This window comes from Danaus plexippus, chromosome 15 (assembly GCF_018135715.1).
Source record: "Danaus plexippus chromosome 15, MEX_DaPlex, whole genome shotgun sequence".
Taxonomy (NCBI): Eukaryota; Metazoa; Arthropoda; class Insecta; order Lepidoptera; family Nymphalidae; genus Danaus; species Danaus plexippus.
Window position 1 is genome coordinate 8,602,206 of NC_083547.1, and position 18,309 is coordinate 8,620,514.

The 18,309-nt window shown below is 29.4% G+C and overlaps 1 protein-coding gene and 1 long non-coding RNA gene across 3 annotated transcripts in view; one reads left to right on the forward strand and one right to left on the reverse strand.

Annotated features, from left to right (window-relative positions):
• LOC116766435 (protein O-mannosyl-transferase TMTC1-like) overlaps positions 1 to 18,309 on the forward strand; it is a 70,001-nt gene that overhangs the window by 30,967 nt on the left and 20,725 nt on the right. The gene's annotated exons all lie outside the window — the stretch shown is intronic.
• LOC116766436 (uncharacterized) lies at positions 1,622 to 4,288 on the reverse strand. Of its 2 annotated transcripts, XR_009752936.1 has the most exons (6): positions 4,210 to 4,288; positions 4,006 to 4,077; positions 3,868 to 3,914; positions 2,383 to 2,476; positions 1,877 to 1,999; positions 1,622 to 1,732 (listed from the first exon to the last, which is right to left on the reverse strand). It is a non-coding gene; the product is annotated as an uncharacterized LOC116766436 (long non-coding RNA). The 2 variants fall into 2 exon arrangements; XR_004353244.2 differs by lacking the exon at positions 1,622 to 1,732 and having other exon boundaries at positions 1,828 to 1,999.

Here is an 18,309-nt window from a genome sequence, read left to right on the forward strand (position 1 = left end):
GGTATCATCTGTAGCTTATAAGCATAAGTGTATGTATGTGTATGTATAAAATTCTCCTAAATAAGTATAAAACGGCTCCAAATTCCAGAATCTTGGTGACTAACTTGACTTCCTCACTGCCACCTTTTAATACCATTCTAAACGTCTAATTGAAAATAAAGATGGGGAGTCATATCATAGTATTCAGGCTAAAATAAGATGGAGGTCATCGACCTACATAGTGTTCGCGGTTAGTGGTGACGGCATTGGCAAAGAAATATCTAAGGATTATGGATGAAAACCATTAATTTTATACATATTGCGAAGAAATAAAAACCACGTCAGTTTGGACCCTTTGAAACGTTTTCTTACAAAAATATTTGTAATATTTGCATACTCTTTTTTTTAAGAAAATACAAATCCATCATTTGTATTTTGTGAAAATATTTAATTAATGTCAATTACGAGGCAGTAGATAATCGTAATTATCAATGAAGCTCTTGATTATTATTAGTTATCTGATATTGCAATTAATCTAGAAGTGTCAAGTTGCGAGTAATTAGGAAAGTTTAAGCGAAGATAGTTAATCGAATTAAGGATCGATCATCTTGAGTAAGGTTGTGCCAACGGTGGAACTTTACTGGCAAGTTATTTGAGCCCACATATTAGTATATTGTTGCTTGTTATTATAACACAATTAACAAATATCGTTATAACTCAATATGAATCTTGTACGCAGTGCATGATTTTGTGCCCGAAAAGGCTATTATGCTGATATATATTACTGGCAGCAAGAAAAAAAAAACTAGTAATCTAGCTGCCAAACTTTTTTGAGTATGCATGGGCTAGAGAAATTTATTCGTATAAGAAAATTATTTCATATATCCACAGCCAATTTCTACTGATTGATGGACCGACCATTTATGTGATTTGTTATCAACTTCTTAAGATTTTTTTTTAACATCTTGCCACATACACATCTGGTTATTTCTAGCTAGTAATAGTGTATCGGTTATTGAATTTATGACATCACAAACAGGTTATGAAAGACGTACAACTAAAACAAATAGACAATCAAGTATCACGGATCATCACGGCTCAATTGACTGACTCATAACAATTCCAAAATTCAATAACTACTTATATAATATAAGTACACCTTCTAGCCCTTAGCTAATTATTTTTTGTAATAAACATGTATTTATCGTGATTACCAAATTGCATTCCCTGAAAAGCTTATTTTGTCCTGGATATATTCCAAACTGCAGTTACTAACATTATACGACTCGTTTAAGGCTTAGCCCAGTTTAATTCTCATATTGAGTCTACAGATATAGATTGGATATTCTTAACTTTATTGGTTCAAACCTAGACCATTTAATAAAGTTTCGGCGAACTTTCATTTAGAAAAGGTTTTAAAAAAGGAAAAAATAGATCAAATCGATACTAGGTGCAGCTTTGAACTACGGCTATAATGTTTTATTTCATAAATTTAAAATAGGCGTTGTATGCCATTAAAAAACTATACTATTATGTAATACATATGTGTGTAATTATATATTCTTCTTACATATTACATTCTATATATTGTTACTAAGAACAAACGAATTAATACTTTTCAATAGATATGTAAGTTTCAAATATTATAGTTTTATCTTTATTAATATCTTAGCTTCATTTCTGATTAATTGTTTACCTGAACGTACCAGACGGCTCGTTCGTAATATTGCGTTTGATAACGCAAGGTGCCAATCTAAATTCGAAGGGTTATATTGTAATCTGTGTTATTGTTTGAAATATATTAATCGGATGATTATAGCAATATTTTATTGATAATTTTAGGTTAGAAAATTAATAAGCTTTTAGAAAGTTAAGGATAATATTTATAATTGTTTACGCTCTGATTGTGTGTCCATGAAGCTCTCTTTATAACAAATATAATAATTTGTATATGAAATTTTCCTTTGACCGTCCGTAGTCACACGACCCATTGATCCTGAGGTCCCTACTTTGATGTGACCTGATAAAAGGTTACAATTTTAAACATTTAATGGAATAAAAACAGATTATAACGGTATGATCTATAAATAATGGTAAAAATAAAAATATTTTTTTAAATATTCATATATAACATTTTCACAAATTAATTTTGTTTTACTTCCGTTGGGATAGAGTACTGTCAATTATACTATGAAAGAACCAGACCTTCTAACATATAAGTCAGTTGAGGAATTAAAAATATTATTAGGAAATGTAAAAACTAACTCCCAACATTTACTTCGGAATTGTAGACATACATATCTTTATCCTGCCAGTATTGCATTGTCAATAGAAAAATTCTCAGTCTCCGCTTTATACAAAGAATACAAACATCAAGTTCGCAATAAAAACATTTCAGCTAACCAAAGGGCCGTATTGTGTCCTCCGACATAACCCCAAATAATATAGATGTGGAATATTTTATTTAGTAGGTCGTCTGTGCTTGCGAGTTTGGGGACTGCAATAAAAATATTATATGCCTTAGTAAACACGCTTGGAATTTAAGATATAAGCGGGGAGACACTGTTTTAAGTTTCAATTTTATCGAAAACTCTATGAGAATATCTAACTTGGTCTATTAAAAGTGTTAACATTAAGTTCTTATTTGCTTTCATTTATTTAAAAAAGAAGACATATTAAATATATATTCGTCGGTTTTACTTTGAAATTATCATTTATTTATCTAAACAAAAGAAATGCTTTCAATTTAAATAATATTCATAAATTTATAATCAATTTCTTTTTTATTTACGTGTTTATCCATATATATGTAAAAATGGAAAGGATCATAAATACATTATTCAATTAATTCAATGTTTCTCCAAACGCTGTCTCCTAAGAATTATTCAAGCACAATTGTTAGCCGCTCCTTTATGCGTTCTGTTCGGAAGCCATGCCTAGTTTGAGTTCTCCACTTTTATTATAAGAACACGTATGGAATCCAACACATATATATATAATGTAAATGTAAAATAAAATTGTGGATTTATCGGTTGGATATTAATGTTAGACATTTTTACGTCTTTGTCGTAAAATGTTGGACATGTTCTTTCAATTCGTGCCATCTTATTTGGTGTTCCTTGAGATATTATATTTTTGTTAATGTAATTTTTTTACTATTATATAATAGTAATATTGTTAGTCCAAGTATGTTTGGAACTATTTAAAATTTATTAACACTATTACGAAAGGTGTTTATTCTATAAAAAATGTACCAGAGACTTTGTTAATGCCAAATATTTTTTTTTTATTATTATATAAAATTTCTAAGACAAAAGCAGTCCAACGAATTCCTTAGCTTCGTTCAAATAAACATACAGATCAAACAATTGCAAATTTTTAAGTCGTGCGCGATTGTATCAGTTAGATTATGTTGATGAAACATGGACCGTGAGTATACATTACTATGAGTAGTAAGTATACTCTACTGAGTAGTAAAATAAAATTTATTAAAAGCGCTTATTTTAATATGATAAACAGGCGGTCAATTTTTTAAATTTGTATTTATGAAACATTTGTCTTTAGAATTTCGATATTTTATTATATAAAATAAATTACATTCAGTTGTAAATTAAAATTCAGTTTTGAAATCAAACAATAAATAAAACTTCAACTAACAGACGAGATGTATTCAGAAGTATCTGCTAGTTTGTATGTATAACATAGGATGTACAGAATTACAAACATTAAATGAACGTTCTCGCGTTTCACACTCAATCAGACCGTGCTAATTAAACTAGATTAGAAACCCAACAGAATTCTACATATAATTATATTAATTTCTTGTGAAATTGTCTAATTGAAGTAATGGTAATTAAGGACGTTTTGAGGGTGAAAGTAACAACTTACTTGATTACTTTAAGACAGTTTGAGTCGCTTGTCACACGCGCACCTGTCTTAATTGAGTATAACTTTATAATAATGTCACGTAAACGTCTTATGAAAATAATTTATATTTAATTTCTATGTTCATACTTTTACGGATACCTTGAAATATAAATAAGTTTTCGTTATTCCGAGAGTTTTATCCTCTACTACGCTCACAAGCCGCTGTAGTTCCTTTATTGTGGAGAAAATATAAATTTTATGAAATCCGTTATATCGAAACGTGTGTCGAATTCTTGTCGAAGTTTTTATGCGCTATAAATAAATATCACAACCTTTTACACTCCTAATATAGCAGTTACTTACCGAAAATATAAAAAAATATATATACAACTTTTTACATCTGTGTTTTTAATATAAATAACAAAAAAATTGTCGGAATTTTATTGTTTACGAAATAGTAATTTTCATTTTATTACACGCTTGGAGGAATAAAACTTGAATACATTACGGTTTAAAAATAATGAAGTTAGCAAAAATTTTATCGGCAAAGAAATGAATACGCCTGCTTCAGGTGGAAGTTCGTGATAAGATAAAAAAAATAATCGACTGTAAAAATATTATCATAAACATAACGCAAGGACAAAATCGAGGGGTAAGTTTGAGTCGTTACGATTACAAAGACGGGTATTACTTGTGTTAGAACGATTTACTAAACCTGCTGCCACGATGGTCGCATGATGCCGGGCAATTAGATTACCTATTGCTATGAATTTTTGGGCAGACAACGGAAATGAAGTTAAAAGTATTTTTTACTGGATATGATAACTGATATATTTTGTTCTTTAAATTTGAAAAAAACTGATGAGAAGAAACAAAAGTTTATAATAAGAGAGCATTTATGTGATTGATATTGTCTTAATGTTACAGTTACACGGCTTATGTCGAAACTGATTTGATTCTAATCTGATGTCACTTACGATTAAGTTGCGATCAGGTGGACATTATTAAGGTCTATTGATCAGGAATCAACGGTTCAACAACCAGTGTATATATATATATATATGTGTGTGTGTGTGTGTGTGTGTTGTGATTGTTTGTTTAATTTACCTTAATGCCAATAGAATAAAAGAATAATATTTTAAACTGTAGTATTGTTACATCGCATCTATAGTTTATACATCATTGTCGAATATTATCACAAAATGGTACTACGTGGTACGGAACAATGTTCCCAAAATAATTAAGTACATAATAGGGGACGTCTGTCAACAATCATTGCTTTTTATAATTTTCGACGTCTTTCATTACGCGTTAAATTTAAATTTGAATAATTTTGTTTTGATACAAATATATATATATATATATGATGAAAATTATAAGTCATCGATGCATTTATTCCTTGCAAAAGTATGATAACATTAAAACACATGTATTTTCGGACTTAATCCTCAGATACTAGTGTTTTTCAATACAAATAATTTTTTTCTGACTTTGAATTTAAAAAATATATATTTTAAAGTAGTTTTATTGACATGTGAAGTACTACCAGAATTTTTTTAAAATATTATTTGTACGTAAGTTGTACGTTTTTCCTGGATCTACAAGTATTTTAAAATCAAAAATTATAAAAAAATTCTAATTCTTTTCCGCCTCTCTGCTCGCGTTTATATGTCCTATTTTATATCTATATAATATAATAAATTTTAAATTTAAACAGAAATAATATTGACTCGGTTCAGATACTTAGAATATGGACAAATTTATTTTTTATCGTCATTCTGGCACAATTGTATTGTATAATATGGTGGTGTTGACATTGTGGTCTTGGCATTTGAAGAGCATCATTATTTTGAAATAACATACAGATAAAGAAACATATGTATTATTTTTTAAAGTTAAACTCACTCATTTATATTGTCAGACAATTTTTATTGCTATCCTTAGAAAGACATTAATAGAAAAATATTACCCTTCATGCTTCCTTAAAATGTTCATGCATGTTGTTAAAGTCAGCTATAAATTACTGATTTAATAAACATTAGATTCAAAGATTTAAATTTTCTTGAAGATTTAAATCCCAATTAATTCTTAATACTTGTTGTAATTAAAAAACAATGCAATGTAACATTTAATATACACTTCAATCACGGAACAGTTGAAGAGAAGACATATAAATGCAAATAAATCATGGCATGGGTCACTTCGTTAACCTTGGCTGAAAATAATGTTTATAGGATGCGTCACACACAACTAAAGCATTAATTTAATAATATTGTGCTGCTACTGTCCCAGACTTGGCACCGGACCAAATACGGCGCCTCGTGCGTACTATGGCTATTCTAATTTGCAAGCTTCGGTTTATTCAAATGACTGCAGCTTTAAGAATATTGCTAAAATTATCACATGTTAAAAATATATATGTATGAGCAGAGATCTTCTCATAAGCTGACACTTAGTCTAGTACAACATGTTAATATTTGTGAATCTATTTTTTATCATACAGTGAATTTTACTTGATTTCTATTAAAACTTCCATAAATATATTCCGGTTTCCAATTATGCCCAAATATCTGACTGTACTGTTATATGTACGAGGTTTAAATCTATTTGAAAATAATTTCACCATAGGAATATTTGATGACCACAGCCCCTATTATAAGCGAAATATTTAGTTTAATCCTCTCTCACCAAATTGGAAATACTGTATCTATAATACAGTGTCTATATTTAACGATTTCAAATCTTTATTATTATTTCTTTTGATAGATGGTAAAACCTTTTTTATCGAAGAATGTATAGCTAATACTTAAGTGTTATCAATATACTTATACACGTTCAGTCACATGTTATCAATATTTTAAATGAATACAGTTTATGTTGTAGTTTTTATCATAGATGAATGTAAATTTGTTTCATTATTTTGTACACGTGAAGCCTATCCTCTCTCCATCTCATAAGAACCGGAATTCGAGGATAACGTTTATCGTGTTCCTTGTATCAGATAAATTCCTTTTAAACATAAACATACAAAATTCATGATACCTTGCAAATAAATTAAGTTCTAAATTAAACAATGTTTAACTAAATCAAATATTTTACATAAAGTTGCAAATTTTTCAGTTCGTTCGTACAAAAATAGCCGTGTAGTAATGTATGCCATCCATAAAACAGTATCGATTCATAGATCAATTAACTAATTGATGAAAATAAATGCATTTCAAAAACCATTTATAAATTGGTAAAAAAAGGGATTTTTATGTTTATTATTTAACGAAACGAGTTTGAGAACAAGAAGCTAATATTAAACAGGCAGCGATACATAAATTGGGAGTAATCTTAAGTATTAAAAGTGCGGGACCCTAAAGTTTCGTAAAGGCCATTGAAGCACCTCCCATAATTCTCATACTAAGCCTATCCATTACTATCGTTTCGTTGAACCACGTCGTGAACTTGTCGCTGCACGTTCTTTTCACGCAGTAAATTAATGGCTGGGCTCACGCAAGCTTTTTTATTTAATATTATATGGGACAAGTCATAAATGTTTTTCAGTACATTAGTATCCTGTTTTTCTTATTCGATTAAAATGATAACTTGAGCTATTTTTTACAAAACATATTAAAATAACTGTCTGACAATGTTTTCAGTAGATAGAAATATAATAGAAATTAAAAGTTATGATCTTGCAAAACAGTTAAGTTAATTTTTTTAACTTTACAGTTAATAATTTCAGATTATTGTTTAAATATTAATGTCATTGACAGTCTTTTTCTTTAAACTCAAACCAACGAAGAAGTTGATTGCGACAATACGTTCACCTCTTGTTGTACCGGTCTGTGACATTCGCAGGAATATGATTGTGATTCATATCCCAGTCTCAGATTCTTATTAGTATTCAGGGTAAGCGGGATCATTTTTGAACATGTTTTTTTGAGAGTTTTTGTTAAAATAAAGATACAAGGACAATGTTGGGAACGTTTTATGTTTATGTTGTTGTTGATAAATTTTTACACCCTTAATATAATCATGAATGATGCCATCGAATAACTTTAGTTAAAATATCAAGTAAGTTATTATTCTGAGATATTTTTTCAAAATTAAGCACTTTTATGAAATTTTAATTCCATGCTAATTGTTGTTTCAAAGACGTTTTTATTTTACCCACAAGAGGTATGATGCAAAATAAAACTACGAAAGAGAAACAAACATTATACTAAAGAAATATATTTTAGATTTATAAAAGATAAAATTAAAATGAGCAAGAAAAGAGTTTAAATGTCGATATTCGCTGATTTAAAGTGAAAAATTCAAGTAAGAAATCCTCACACGTAGAAGTATACTAACGGATTTAATATAAACTTACCTTCTTCTCTGGGATAACGTTTTCGTATACTGATGACATTGCTCGACTTCTTAAACCTAAAATATTCCATCCGCAGTCTCGGAGTCTGATGCTCTGAGGTGGCATTGAGAGGATTTGTACTTGTGGGTGACACATTGAGCTTGGAATTATTAACAATTAGCTGCTTACAGTAACCTGGAGAAGGCAATTTTAAACGTTGTTGACCGTTAACTGTTTATTTTTTTGCTATCTATATAACAGGAATCCATATTATGGGACAGACAGTTACTTGTATACAAATAAATCAACTTTTATTTGTGACTTTTGTGACATTTAGTGATGCATACTAAATATAGTACGTAAATATGATGGACTGCTTGTTAACAACACTAATGACTGCACTTCAACGTTATATGCGTGGACAGTGTAATGCAAAACAGTGCGGGCAGACGGACAGGCGATAATGACGTGTCGTATTTCGTTGGAGGACTATTTAATTGAGCCATTCAACTTATTCATTGACGTGTGCTCCATAAATACAAACCTGTGATATAATTATTATGTGTACGTTGAAAAGTTTTAAAGTTATTATGGATAAGCCACTTATTTCGCCAATTGACCTACACTTGAACTTCATGTAATTACTAATAATAAAACTAGGTCAAGGAAAGTCGTCCGAGTCTAGGACACTTAAACTGAAAGCTAGATCTAAACTGTCGTGGAGTGGTAAAAGTCGTATAATATATTCAGTGTTTTGCCGAAATGTTTTCCTCCTAATAAATTGTTTTCGACATTCAACGTCATAAATAAAACGGGCCACGTTCTGGTGTCGTTATTGTAATAAAAACAGTTTATTGGATATTTTCGCCTTTTCCCACACTATAGTACCAAGTGAAAATTATTATTATTAATAACTGTTTTTTATATTCAGTTACCGAATCGTAGGACTGTTACGGAATATCCTAAGGTCTGTCCTTAAAATGTGTATAATATTTTAATTAAGTTATTTACATAATAGATACATATAACAGTGTGAGCTCCCGTTACTTCAATGGAACTCTGGTACGTTTGGTTGTTTCTCTTTATACTTAATATAAATTTATTTTTCTATTAAAATTATACCAGCAGTTTCAAGAAGTGCACAGATGTTTACAATGTCGCTGTGATTATGTCTACTTACTTTTTATTACAAATTAACAGTGCATAATTCTGTTAAATTTGATTTTATGATCCACTAAAGTGTTAGTAAAATTAAAATAAACAATAAACGTAGTAATAAAAAATTACATATTTTTCTATAAGCCTTGATATCTTGTTGTTACCTTTTCTTTAAAACACAAGTAAATGAGAATGGTCTGTGTAGATCAATGAAGATATGTCTATCGATATAGATCCTTTGCAGTGCGTACATACATTTTTTAGATTAAAATTACCAGATGTCGTATATTGGACGTTTAATATTCCAAGGAATAGACTTGATATGTTACAACCGCCCGAATAGTAGAGCCATTTGTCAATAATCGATTCAGTAGCGATCGCGGGAGTACTCATAAATTATATTCGGCAACGTGGCAATGCTCCACGCTATTGCCAAATATATTCACATAGACATTTTAGTTTATCATTCCACTACAAAAGTGCTGGCTGTACCAGCCGGTTATGAACACGAGCAAACTTGAGACATTTAAATACTTTACGGATGAAATAAACATTTTACAGTCCACATATACAATATGTTCGCTATGAAATCGTTAATTGATTCTTATGTAAAAATCTTTTCAATGTATCCGATTCATCTTAGTATCTTAAGCGTATCATTTATATAAAATTACATTATAGCAAGTCTGCGCGGGCACGTAATTCGTACATTTTAACATTTAGACTAACCGACAGGAATCACGCAACGTTTCAGTATAAATTTTGGTCTATCAATAACATCCTAATTGTATGTTAATTACAATCTCGTGTTTTAAGTTCTGGAGTTTCGCCAACTAACTGAATTTGAAGCCAATAACATTAACATTTTGTTTAATTATGCGATCTAATGTAACTTATTTTCAATTAAGCATTTTTTACAATAAATATTTGATTTGAAAAATTAAAAATAATAGATTAATTGTGTCTATTGTGAGAGAATAATAGAATCTTTTTTATGAATGATATATATACTGTGAATTTATCTAAATAACAGGCGTGGGGTGAGTCATTATTAAATTATCACATAAATCTATCTCTTTTATAAAAATGCTCGTATTTATGTATATTTATCATATTTATAGTACATTTGTTAGATGTATTTTTGTTCTACAATAGTCAATAAAACTGCAATTAGTGAGTAGCCACGGGATCGATAAGTTTTAATGAAAATAAAAATATTGCGTCTTATTTCTATTCATCACTATGTAAAAATGAAATATTTATAAAAGTAATTGTTATCCAAATGTCTATTAAACTGATTTTGTGGCTTTGATACAAGTGAATATTATAAAATATTATGATTATTAGAATAAGTAAAGGTCGGAACGTCTCTTTGTTTTCAGTACTCGTAACATTAAGTGACTTATTTGTAAACTGTATTTATTCGCGACATAGAAGCTGGCATTACAGTTTTTAAAAAGAGAAGGTACTAAAATTTAAACTAGTTATTTTATAATACGAGTGCTGTAGTTTTGTGAATTTAATTTTATAGATTTTGAACCTAAAACACTGTAATTTTTATTAAAATCTACTTCAAACACTGATTAGTGGTTTGTAAGCTTAACGAGGGCAAGGCTGGAATTAATTGTATTTAGTTAATAAAAAATATTTTTATGCTCAAAGTAATAAATACCATTTCAGTCAACATTTTAGAATAATAATAATAATAAAAATTTGTTTATTTCAGACAATTTACAGTCCATTTGTTAGTTACAAAAAAAAATTTGCAATTTTTCATTTTCTTTCAACCTATTTAACATTTATTTTATTTTTTGTACGTGGAGAGCATATTCTTTTTTTTGTTCCTTATTTCTTATTCAAATTATATTATTGTTTGCAGAAAAAAGTAACGTTTTATTAATTACGTCAAACGAAATAACATCAAAAAGCTTTAAAGAGATAGGTAAGTTTTTTGCTGAAATTGCTTCTTTCATTTAAACCTCTGTATAAAGAATTCGTTATTTTATTTCTTACTATAAAAATATTGTTTCTTAAAGACAATGAAAATATAAAATAAACAAATATTTCAAGATGTTTTACAAAACAATGGCATTAATTTAGTCACTCATGTTTTTCGGGTCGGTCATTCATAATGAATGAGTAGACTGACAGGAGGTAAAAAATTGAGTGAATAAGAAGACGAATGACTTGACAGGTAACTGAGGTGGGATTCGCTGTTGTTTCTCGCATTTTTTACACGAAACTGAGTTAATTAATCACCATAATAAATTATAAATGAAAGTCTCTAAGAACAAGTTGATAATACTTGCGATCCATCTTAGCGCAGAATTTTATATTGAATTGATAATTTTCATTTCAAAACGTGATCACAACCACCAAGTTCCTACCGGGACTCTCCACTATTTATTTACCGCCTATTGGTCCGAAGGTTATATAATAAATGGGGTAACTTAGTGAACTGGTCCACCAACAAAGACATTATTTGCCATAGTATTTAAAGGCTTATAACTTTGGGCGTGGGGTCAAATTAATTTGTTGCTCCTGACAATAAAATGTTGCCCATAAATTATTTATCGCATCGTTACATTATAAATGAATGTTTTTAAATGTTCATTAATGTGTTTCTGGTGGAACAATTTCAGGATCTCGATTTTTACCACCTGACGTCAAATGATTTATTTAAATTCATACACATTTAAAATTGCTCGTTATATTTTATTGTGCATTGTCCTTGGTGTTAAAATATGTCGTAACAATAAATTATTTTTTTCACTGTGGATGTGTTAGTTCCTTATTCTTATACTATATACGGAATTAATTTGTATTCATTTTTGTGGGCTTATTTTTTGTATAAAGATGAGCAAAGTTTGGGCTAAAACTAGTTTTACAAATTAGAGTACAAAATACCGTTGAAAGCCCATCAGTTTATTATATGAGTGAATATTTGATAATCTCAGTTTTAATCAAATAGCCGGAAATTAGATCGTAGTGTACAAACAGCCCTAGGCGATATCCCCAGAACATAATTATGCCCATAAGGGCAGTTTTCCTTAATGGCGGCCATAGTCAATTTAAATTCAACAATAGGAACATCAAACTGCTAAACGTTATGGATACGCTATTGTTTAACTTTGATAATGATTTACTTTTATTATGGCCATCACGTTTTATGAGGTGTAACAATATTATACCGCATTAATGTACATAATTTATTACTTTATATATGTATATATTAAGTATGTTATTACAGTATGCGGTGTTACCAAAAGACGTTCGTGTAATGCTTGTCAGATTCAGCAGCGTAACCTCGTAGCGCTGTAGCTGAACGTAGCATGACACTACGAAGCTCTACAGAATATTTTGTTGAGATATGAAACAGGAGTTTGTTTTATTTTACTATACCAAGAAATAAATTTATTTCCTCCATTTGGTATGAACTGTTATTTTGTATGATGACTTATATTTTCAATGGAATATATATGAGTCTAGAGATTGTTGTTATTAAATGTAATATAATTTAATTATTTTCTTATTTTGTTTGTGAAGTATTATTAGACCTGAAATTATTGGTTCCGGAACAATCAAATATATAACATTAGGGGTATGTTAATGAAAGTAACTTACTGAACTTATGGATGCGAAGTTAGCTTCAGCTTTTTCCTAATTCATTTTACGACACAGATTGGTATGCTTTGCCAACTCGCCAACAACTTCATAGTTTAATGCATATTTATAAGACTGGAAGATTATATTTAAAACAAAATCTTTCAAGTGGTTAAATCTTATAATGAATTTGAAATGCTTGAAATACGATAGAGTAGATAAAAAATATCAAGTGTGTATCAATCAATAACAGCAGATGCAAGCATACTGAAAATACACGATATTTTTCTCTCTGTTAAGAAAATTAATCTGCGCCATACCTCACCAGTTTCCAATCAATGCAACACATTGGAAGAATCAAAATTAAAAAATCTCAATTTCGATTACAGAACGCTCTGTTTGAAATTCGGCTGGCGATTGAATTGGTTCATAAGAGCTCTGAATGAAGGCATATTTTTGATATTAGTTTTACTCATATTATTGTTGGGTTTAAGTGATTATTAATTCAGTTGGACCTCAGTGCATTGCATACGTTGAACATGTCACTTGTGAATTTGGAACCGATTGGAAAAACAAATAAAAAACGTCCTAATAATAGAGTTTACGTGAAAATTTTCTTGAAATACAATGTTTCTCTAAATTGTTGTTTTTGAGTACATTTTCAACACTCTGTGAACACTTATAGCATTATTTCAAACGTATTTGTCGTCGCTAGCTTGATACAATTTTTGCTAAGCACCAAGTTGGGAATAGTTGCTAGTTAAAAGATACAGTTTCGGTTGCTTTCAGAGTTGCTAAGTATGACGAGAAAGCAGTAAAGTTTTACTTAACCCTCCTTTTTAAAGAATGTTTTTAACGCCTATGAAGAATACTAAAAAAAATATATATAAAGAAGGAATATAACATTATACATTTTTTTTTCCTTTAAAATTATGTTCAGTTATGAGAATAATATTAATTATTAATTAATATGTTATTGCATTTTACTTCCTTTCATTGTAGACATACATATAACACTCTATTATCGTCACAAAATTAATTTCAGCAATCTAAAACTAATACTATCCACAGACCTGACTACAAAACTATTTCAACAAAACAATACAACACACCTTCATTTTGCATTCGCAATCTTATTAATCTCAAACATTTACAATTATGTTTCGCTTCTAAATTGTCTTAGCACTTTGTCAAACAGACGCTGCGGAATACATACATATTAAAGTGGATTGCAGTTGAGAGTGGGATGGGGTGGGGGGTCTTAAATCTGGTCGGATGTTCCAGAATATTTGGTTTATTTGATGCCTTGGTGAGACTGCTCGTGACACGAATTTCTGACTGTTAACAGTCATATTCACTTATATTTACGATAAATTAATTACTTACCAACACTTTCGATATTATAATCTATTTTATGTTATGTTAATTATACGATTTAAAATGTAGAAATATTGTGGAAGAATGCCGATACGAAACACGGTAAACTGTAAAATGGCTAAGAATCCTAAAACAATACGTCTTTGGACAAAGCACATTTCACTTTACGTAAAATTTATTCTTACAATTCGTTGAAACTGTACATCCAAATAAATTATTCATTTTTCTTTTCTCTTATAACAAGAGAAAGGTACTTTTTGAAATGAGTTAAAAGTATTATTTAGGAATGGAATTTTATTAAATTATTTAAATATTCGTGTATCGTCATACTATTTACTATGTCAAAAATAAAAAAAAAAACGAAAAGCGTTTACTTTAGAATATTAAGTACAAGCTAAAGCTAAAATCATCGGAATATTTTACCAGTAATTCGTCCTTGTGATACAAAAAATTCTAGAATCAGATACAACATTACTTATTCTCAGGGCGTACATTTGAATAATCAATTATTTTGTTTTGTTTGTATTAGTAACAAAATACTCCATTATAATCTGTAATCCCAATAGTAACAATTTTGACATCTAAATTAAACTCTCAAGTTATAAATATTATAATGTAGTTAGTATTATAACTATATAAAATATAGCAGATATTGCGAACTAAAAATAAAGCAGCATCCAATATAGTTAAATGCTTATGGGGGAGTTGTTTGGTTGTTTTTTGGCAGAGCGGAGTATCTGACACGTAGGCTATGGCAATATCTCAGACCGTGACATTTAGTGGTCGGGAAACTACGTTAGCAATTTTATGTTGTACGGATACTTTAGATCTAGAGCTTAATGTATCCACAGTAATAAGATCTTGAATTATAAAACAACGACACTTTTGAGACTATTTATTTTATAAGTTTTTTAAATTTAATTCTACGTTAGTACCTTGCACTATGGTAGGCTTGAAATATGTGAAAAGTGTGGTGTATACTATAGACAGTGTAGAGTGTAAGTGAGGTCGTGTTGGAAATTTCAACGCCCGTAACCACACAAATCTACATAGTAAGTGGTAAATATTTTTTGTGATACAGAAAATAAATTAAAGAATAAAAATTTATACGACATCGATCAAAAGCAAGTCTTTTGAGATTTTTTAAATAAATTCCAAAAAAAAAAAATCCGATTAGGATCGAAGGCTACTATGTTTTAGGTATGTATTAATATTCAAGTACGTACAGTTCTTAAATTTTAAACAAAAGCATATAAAACAAAATGAAACAAAATCATTTAATACAAAAACGATTCTTGTAAATTCATACGAAATAAGTACATGTATTATTAGGTCCGTCGTTTATAATAGTCATCGGTGTGAACAACTAACTTAACTAACTTTATTACCTATAATATGAAATACTATAGAAATTTGACCGTTGAAATACCGGTAGCCAACCGCAAATGGACCGCAAAATTGTACGGAACCACCGCGACCGGACAGTCATTTCAACAATGGACATTACTAGAGTTTAGTTTACGACTAAATCGCGCTCAAATGATACCTCAAATATTTCAGGGTCCACTGAACACGGTAATGAGCCTCGCCGTCTGTTTTAGTTTGTGATTTGTGGTCTTATTATGAACTTCGTTTATTTTATAAATAATAAAAATTAATTCCCTAACCTGGTATTGTCTTCTTGTTACTAAAATGTGTAACTATGAAAGCTCCGCTATGTTATTTTGGAAGCAAACTTTTTTATGATATATATGTGAATACGTATAAGCTATGATTAAGTGTGACAAGTTACTGCAAACTGGCTCTCAGTTATTATCATTATGACGAATAGCTCACAAGATAACCAAAGGTTTATTAAATATTGTAAAGAATTCTAAGGATTTTTGCATGAAGAGATCTTAACATGGAATTTCATATTGAAATGAATTTTGAGTGTAATAATAGAAAAAATGTTTTTATCGCACATCCAATCAGTGAAAGGACAAACCAATCACGTATCAAGTCATAAAACAAGTCTTCTGATAAACTGGTCCCATTTTGAGCTGTAAAGAGTTCATCCGTCATGAAGCCTTCAGCAACTTTTCATCCAACCTTATCGTGAGTACGTACTCACGTAAGCGAGAATAAATCTAACTGACAGCACGGAATTGTAAGATACCCGCATCTGAATTTAAATTAGCCACCTGAACGGGTTGACGGTTATATCTGAATAATTTATGAAATTAACTTTTGCGTAACATGCTCGGGTGTAAATAACATTAAAATCATATTGAAACGTATTATGACGTTTGCTCACCATTTACTTTCATGTCACTTACGACGCTGGATTTTGTATATTTAGTTACGTAAATATTAAACTTCGAATATTGAAAATGTACTTAAGAATTGTAATTTCATTTTAATCATACTATTTGTAGCTTAATGTGCTAATCTTCCAAAATTATGACATATGCCAATGATGGTTTCATAGAATATTTTTTGGAAACAAAAGCGATGATAAAATGTAATTCATAGTTCATAGTTTTTAATTATTTTACACTACATACTCCCAACGTTTTGGTTACTTTGCAGCAACCGTGATCACGGGCAGACGAGATGAAAATGTCTATTCTAGTCTATTTATAAATGAATATCTGAAAATATTAGTTTTATTTAAATGGTTTCTCGCCAAAGTCTTTTATATCATTAATTCATAGCTTATTTTTCTATCAAACCTGAATGTTATCACATTCCATTGTTTTATTGTGTCAAAATGATATATTAAGTTTGGTTTTTCATTCCTTTCAATTCAGTTTTCATATTCAAACTGGCATAATGAATGTTGAAATACAACTAACAATGGCCCTCTCATGAGTTTGGCCGTTACAGTTTTTTTATTATTTTGCACTTCATTTGAAAGGAACTCGCTATATTCTATTAGAAACAGATTAACCCTTTGTTAAAATATCGACAAAGAACATTTTATGGCGTATAAAAAACGTTATAAAAACAAATACATTTCGCAAATGCACTAAGAAATGCAGACGAAATTCAATTTAAGCTCCTATAGCATTAACTCGACATGCCAGGACTAACGAAGCGAAGGTAACAGTAGCTGGGAATCTATTTGGATGGGTTGATCGCGCAATCTTTACTGAAACTCTGTTTAGTGATAGGGGAAATTCGGTTATCCTTAAATTGAGGTATTATTTAAGATATACAGTTGATGGAAACTTCTCGCTCGATTTAATAAATCTGAATTATCTAGTCCAATAAATTACTTCAGTTGAAGGTTGGATCAGCTATTTAGAGACAACTTTGAAGTATGTTATAAAGTTTCGTTTCATCATGATTACCTTTTTTGCACAAATTTCTGAGAGTTTCTTTTAATAAATAATAAAGCGATCAACTTACATATTTAAAGATTCAATTGGAATAATTGGTCTATATATTTATATTTGAAGCAAATTAAAGAAAATTTCAAAAGTTTCTGTTTCTACCTGTTTTAGTATCTGTTTCTACCTATTTTAGTATCTGTTTCTACCTATTTTAGTAAAATTTATTCTTTTGAATAGATAATATTATCGATAGTGAAATCAATCTGTACAATGTCATTTCAATAAATGTTCTGATACAAAATGGTCTGATATTAATGTTCCTGAGCGATTATTAGTTTTATAAAATTCGATGAAAAGTCAAACATTAAATCTACATACATATCCTTTTAGACATAACACAAATAAACCATTAGTAGCTATTGACTGTATTATGAAAACATAAAATAGTGACACAATAGAATTTTGTTTCTTTACATTACTCTAACGTTTTACATTACTCTAAACTATTTGATTTTTACGGCCTAACCTTTATTTTCCTTTTCTTTGTGTATTTTTATTATATTAATTATAAAGTCGTATGTGTATTATGATTATTTTATTGATACAAACAATTAAAAAATAATATAATATCTTCATTATTGTTCTGTTATCTGCTGGTTACATTGTTTG